A 7,235-nucleotide genomic window follows, 5' to 3' on the forward strand; every position below is an offset into this window, starting at 1 on the left:
TTCCTTGATACAGAAATAAGAATATAACAAAAAATGTATTAGAATAATTTGAGTGGTTTTAGGATTTGATTTCCACAATGCATGAGTTTTGTATTTGTATTATTTGACCCAGAGAATACCTGTGAGGTTTTGAATACCTCACCAGACATATCACCTGCTTTATCACCATATTCATTGTTCCTGGAGTCACAAACCCATGGGAACTTTACTTTTGAGAGGTGCAATATTAACCACTAGATTAAACATATCATGAATTATCCCAATAATCAATGGCTGAGTCTTGATGTACCAAAAGAAGCCCCCCAAACATTGGTGCTGTCCTCATCCCTATGCCCATGCATGTGAGCATCAGAATCTTAATGCAACATGTTTTTCATATCTGGTAATGTTCAACTTCTGTGGTTCAAAATGTATGACTATATTTTTCAAACTTTGCGCTCTGGCTGATGATCCGTCTATGCTCACTTGGAGCTTGCCCAAGTTCAATGGACAATCTCACCCTCTCAGTCAATGCTACAATTTTGGAACATGACACCTGATTTTGTACCATGATTCTTCTTGAATTACAAGGGTGTACATTGTCTAGCTTATATTGCTACCATAGCAAATGATCCAAGCTATTGCTGGATTTTTTCTACTGTTGAATAAGAAAGGAGTGGCACACCTCACATCCACCTCACAATCTTTACAAATATGCAGCTCCATCTTTTTTCATTTTACTGGGTTGCCTGATCCAAATCCCCCACATTTTTAGATTGTGAGCGCCAATCAAGGGACGACTTGGCGCGTAAGTCCATGACTGAGAGATGACGTACAGATGTGGAATTTTCTCATATGCTTGTAGCGGGTGGAACAGGTGGGAAGTAGCCCAATAGTCAAGTTGAAAATTTCCTCCAAAGATTTAACGCTCCCACCCGCGCGCAAGTAGAGAAACGGAAGTCATCACTCAGGACTTGCAAGTCTTTGATTTATTACAGATCTTTTTAAAATACCACCCAGCCCACCCAGGCAAAGCCAAGACCAGCCGGTTGTGGATGGTGAGAGGTTTTCTCACCAACGCAAAACCAGAGGGCCGGCGGCGGCGCCCCCCGTATCTGCTTAAGAGCTGTTGGGATTAGACAACAGCTTTTAAGCCCTGGTTGGTATTTCTAAGGATGTAATAAAATCATACATACAAATATGAACAAAATGGATTGGAAGTCCTAACTAAGGAACAACTTAGGACATAGTTCCATGAAAGAGTTTTTGGTGTATGAGGTATAAACCCATAAACCAACACCTGAGCTTTCAAACCAAGAGTCTGAAATTTGATATACAAAATCTCAGACCTCACACCTCATCACATCTCTAAAAAATCTCATTCATCACATAATCAATTCAAAGTGGTGAAATTGAAATTTCAAATCCAACTCACCCACCCAGCTGGGTGGAGGATCAGCATGAAGTCATTGGTAATTATACCATGACACAAAAGTGAGCTGATCCCCTGCCCGGGCTCCCCCAAATTCACTTCTACCTCAGCCGTGATTACATGCCAAGGTAGAAGTTCAGGAGGAATATATTTTTGCAAATCAAATATATTAATTTATGTACATTTAAAGTCTGTTAAGCTTTAATATGCACATGATAAGTATTCTTACCAAGAAGTGAGAAACTCACAGAATGGATGCTAATTCCTGTAAGTGATGGAAGAAACAAACTTCCACAGATTTTAGTCTTTGTAATTCTGATTAATTTGATACAAGTTCAACCTATGCCAAGCAATTCTGTGTTTCTCGGTAAAATCCATGAACCTCTCCCTACTCATTTCTGAAATTGAACAATTTATGTTGACTATGATTTCCACCGCTATAAATTCCCCATTGTTTGTACTTTCATAGCAGATGTACTGTAACTGTGAGACCTTGATTTGCACAGTCAACTTTGTGCTTTGCGGTCAGGTTGTGATTGATACCATGTAGTAGCTGAGAGCTGGTATTATGAAACATTGAGTATGAGTATTTTTAACTGAATCAATAACCCAGTTGGCATGGACTAGGATCCTCAATAAAATACCCCAGTTACATTACTGATGGAATATGCTTGAGATCTGCCAATTAATTAGGAATTGTTATCTATTAGGTTAGGCGTTCAGGCTTAGGTCAGGATATATGGTAAGGCACTTTTAAGCACAACACATGCTCACTTTGGGACTCATTGACAAATTCTCCTCCAGCTACAACACTGTCTTTTATTGTTTGCAGTGACTGTGCATGACTACAAGAATGTAATCCAATGCCACAGCCTTAAAGCACAACAGGGCATTTTCAAAGGTGATACACATGAGGAATGTCATTTATGCTTCATGCTAGAGATATGTATCAACATGGAAATTGTCAATCCAAATAGAATCCCCCAAACAGAATACTTAAAATATTGTGATATGTCCAGTAAAGTCCTAAATAACTACTTGAATCATCCATGATATCATCAGCAACCATTCCTGTGTTGTTGGCCAGACCTTGTCAGAAGTACATATTTTACATCAAATGATCAATAGCCACACCATTGTTTTTTTGTGAAAGGATGTTATATCAATGTAGCTTTGCTTTGTAGATGTGGTCAATCCTGCAATACATGACTGGATTTCGATTAATGAATCACAGATACACACTTTGGAATCTTCTGAGATGATGTACCAACCCTGAGGAGCTGTACTCAATAACATCCTTTGCTCTTGAATATTGTCCGACTCTGAGTTTACCACAACTCTGGAAGCCCATGGAGGCAGCTATAGATAGTGTATCAGCATGTCAAGATTAGAACAAGTGCAACATAAATTAGCAGTGCGGAACCCACAGCCCAATTGTGCCATAATATCACAAAGACCTTTCTACGGTCAAGGGGATATCAAATAAAATGAACAACAACTGCTTCCTCCTGGAGCTTATTGACGCAAAGTTGTCAAATTCAAAGGTCTGTTTTGTTTTGTTTTGTTTTTACTGTGGTTTCTGAAAGTCTTACTTACACAAAAAAGTGACTTCCCATCACTCTTTCTTTTATTCATTAATCTGATTGTAACTATTCTGGAAATCACAGCACTCCAGACCAATTGTTATTGTCCTGTCTTGAACTTTGATCTCTCTTTGTCAACCCATGAACTTCAAGATTTTCACAGAAGGCAAAGACAAGATCATATTTACCAAAATCACTGTGTGTTTTATCATCATTATATTCAAATCACAACCCTTCATTAGATTGGTTGGTCCATTTGCTACATTGTCTCAAGCATTCAAATGAAATGAAAAAAGAATTTTCAAGCCAAAAATTACAGTCAATTGAGATCAAACAAAATTATCAAAGGCATAAAGAAAGCAGTAGCGACGTATTTTGATCTATGAGGATGGAATCATGAACCTCACATAGAATAGATAAAAAACCCTCTGTTTGTGATTTTGAAGTCCATGTTTTTGGTTCTGTGTATTTGAGTGAACAAGATTGATGTCTGTATTTAATCTCATGCAGCAGTTAATTTGATCACACAAACAGCCAGAATTAGAAATATTGAACTCTAACACATTCCAGAGAGTATTTTGTGATGAGTCAAAGTAGAGCCTCACAGAAACTAATGATGGTCACATCAGGTTTTCAGATCTCTTCACTTATGGATCAAAATGATCTATTGAGATTGACGGTATTTCCATTCTGGGTAAATTCTTTGTAGTTGCAATGAATTCAAGATATGATACACAATCAACCTGAAATGAACAACTTATTGAACCAATATATTACCATTGGCCTATTTATTCAAATTTGGATTCCAAAGATCTATTATGACACAAATGTAGAAGAATTTGATTTGAAAAAAAATCATTATAAACAGAGATAGAAGGCATTCTATCACAAGAGATGCTACTACACTATGGCAATAACAAGTTCAAAACCCAATTGAACCAAATTTTGGTGTCTGGGTTCCAAATTTCCTTGCATTGTGAATTTTGTTTGCAATACATTTGTAATACATTTGAAAATTTACCTCATGTGGTACTCTGTTGCCCCGTGTATACAGCTTCATCATACAACCCCAATCACAACCATCCAACCATCTTTCCTTTTTCATGCATCCTCAGTCTTGATCCTCTATACATTGGTGAATCTGTGGTGACTAATGTTGAAAGAAGTTGCTGTTGTATGATGTAGCTGTACATACACTGTAACGCTTGGACCGCAACGTAATCTACTGTAGCGTGGTGGAGAATCCATAACGCTACGGTAGAGCGTTGTAAGTCACTACCGCTCCGTACCGTTAAGTGTAGACCACCGTATTGACCCTTCGACTTTGGTACGGTCCGACCGTAACGCGCCGTACCGTAACCGGTATTTTTGGCTTGAACAACGGTCATGACGGTGGTTTTTTTTAAAAAATGTACAAGAATTTAAATTTCAAAGAAAAGTTCAATACAAAGGAAGTGGAACGAGAGACAAGAGATTGATGAACAAGAATAGAGAGAAGAGAAAGCCAAGTAAAAAAAAAAATTGTTACATTACACAGTAAATTGTATAATGAAAAACATAAATATAAAACAATCAATTACTTCTTTACCTTCTTCTTCAGCTGTGCCTCGTGTTCTTTAAGGTACTTTACCGCATCTTGAAACTTATCTGTGGGTACGATTCCGCACTTGATCCACTCTTTACAACCCACCTTCCGAGTGATAGTATTTGGAAAGGATGGAACCTTGACCCGGTGCAGCAACATCTGCAGCCGAGGAAAACGAGCGCTCAACACAGCAAGTGGTTGCCGAGATGGACAAGTAGTCCCGTGCAATCGAAGCCAGCACCGGAAAGGACTTCTCATGTTTCTGACAAAGTTACATAGTCAGATTGGTTTATCACTCTCAAGACTCCATTCAAAGAGACTTACTCTCCACCAGTCGAAAGGTTTTTTGTCAGGCAATATTCCAAACTTTCCTGCCAAATAATCCACCAGCTCATGTTCATATTGAGATGGTGGTGCAATATTATCGGACCCAGCCGCAAACATATCAAATTCGTCGATTGCAGTAGGTACTATTGTGTTGATGATTATCGGATTGTCGGCCACTTTGGCTTTCCATTCGATCACTCGATCTCCAAAGACCGCATGAATAGTGTCCTTTGCTTGATCAATTGCAAGAGGATAAAAATCCTTGAAGAACTTCAACCGTCTTCGAGGGTTAAGGATGGTGGCGATGAGGATGATCTCCGTGTCTGTTACAGTTAGCAATCGAGTCTTGTAGTATTAAATATAAGTTGGGTTTATAATGTTTTCTACTTACCTCCTCTCCTGGGACATACACTGGGTCTTTAAAGAAAGATAGTAAGTCCTTGACTTTGTCCGAGGTACCACATCGAAAGGAAGTTTTAGGGCCTTCTTCATTGGTTACTTGATCAATATCAACATCTATCAGAGCGGTGAAGTTCTACAGAAAAAAAAAACTTGAATGATCAAAAGAAGCATATTGGAAGAGCGATAGATAGAAAACGAAGAGATTGTCAATCACCTTAATTGCAGGAGCTCGTCTCCTCTTGGTAGCTTTCTTGTTACGACTCTTGTTCTTCCTTTTCTTAGGCGGGGCTGATTGAGATGAATTGGTTTGTTTTTTGTTTTTGTGAGACTTAGTTGGTGTTGGATCTGATGACTGTTCGTCATCAGATGGACTCGGAGTACCTGCTGCTTGAAAATCCGAACCATTGCCTTCTTCATCATCGGATGCGACGGTGATGGGTCTGGCTGGTCGAGTTAAAGCAGCTCGCGAATCGCCTGAGGTTGATACAAAGCCAGAGTCTTGTCGGCGAGGGCTGGCTTGTGTGGATCGACGAGTCGTTTCGGGTATGAGTAGGTTGTTTGATGAAGCACTACGTGGTGGGCTATCCTCCATGATAGTCGAGGGAGACGAAATAAAAAAACCAAAATGTTAAAAAGAAAATAAAAAGGTTTTAAAATGGCGAGTGGTTGAGTGGATCAAGATGGAATGAAAAAACTGTTGATTTTAATACGAGTAGAGGAGGGACAAAAAAAAATTAGGAATGAAGAAAAGGGTTTGACTTACCAGCATATGATTAGCTGACCATGACCTGCGTAAACTATGCAGGGAAACAAAGATCGAATCAGGACTTTGACGTCCCTTGCGTTGAAGTCGAGAGCCATGGGGTACTAGGTAGACCTCCTCAACGCATGGGCTTGGGAACCTTGGCTCTTATTGGGGAAAAACCCGTAGTCAACCGTTATGACTACGGGTTTCGGTACGGTTACCGTTGTCAATTGACGGCGTTCTCGTTATGTCTACCGTAACCACTTTTGCCTACATGGGGTTACAGTACGGTGGTACCGTACTGCTCAATGGGCCAGCGCGTTACGGTGCAGACCGTGCCGTAACTTGCCGTTTCCCATTTTCATCACGCTGAGGTCCTAGCGTTGATATTACACAGAGCCAGCAGAGTACCACTCAAGGAAGATTGGCAAACATTTTTCACACAAGTTGTCAGCAAAATCCACAATTTGAAGAAATTTTGAACCTGGACACCAAAATTTGGCTCAATTGGGTTTTGAACTGAATGATTCCCGCAGACCAATATAGATTTTGAACTCATAATTTTGAGGAAATTTTTTCAATAATGATTAGTTGTAAGCTTAAAATTTGACAGGTATACTGTTGAAATTCACATCTGTGGTTCCCTCAAGTCTTTTCCTCATCTCTGTGTGATATAATTTTTCTCATGATTTGGATTCATTTTATCACTTTTTTCAAATTAAATGTTGAAAGACCTGTACCTTCCAATAGAGTTTTATCTTTCTTGCTTTAGTGATGCTTCAACTAGCATAGGCTATGACAGCATGTGAAGATTGATCTAAGATGAGCCCTTTGTATGAGCGCGGCGCCCGCCGCTCAATTTGGCTAGTTGATTTTATGTATGGTGAAATATTTGCTGGAAGTTGTTGCAACATCAAATCCTAGTTGGTTGTGAATGGTCGGTTTTTGGATCCTTGAGATTTCTCAAGCACCTTGACCTTGTCCTTGTACTACACAGGAAAGACAATGGTACCAAATCTTTGACTTTCTTCAAGGGTGGCTTTGACCTTAGGATTGTTTTGAGGTAATGCAAGATCCTCTGTGATCAGTGATAGGGTGATTTCGGAAAGCAGCACTTGTCAAATGAAGCAGTTGGTGGTAAGTGGTGCTACATCTTCCTTGGTGAGGGGGTGTTTTGATGAG

This window comes from Melampsora larici-populina (assembly GCF_000204055.1).
Source record: "Melampsora larici-populina 98AG31 unplaced genomic scaffold MELLAscaffold_11, whole genome shotgun sequence".
Classification (NCBI taxonomy): domain Eukaryota; kingdom Fungi; phylum Basidiomycota; class Pucciniomycetes; order Pucciniales; family Melampsoraceae; genus Melampsora; species Melampsora laricis-populina.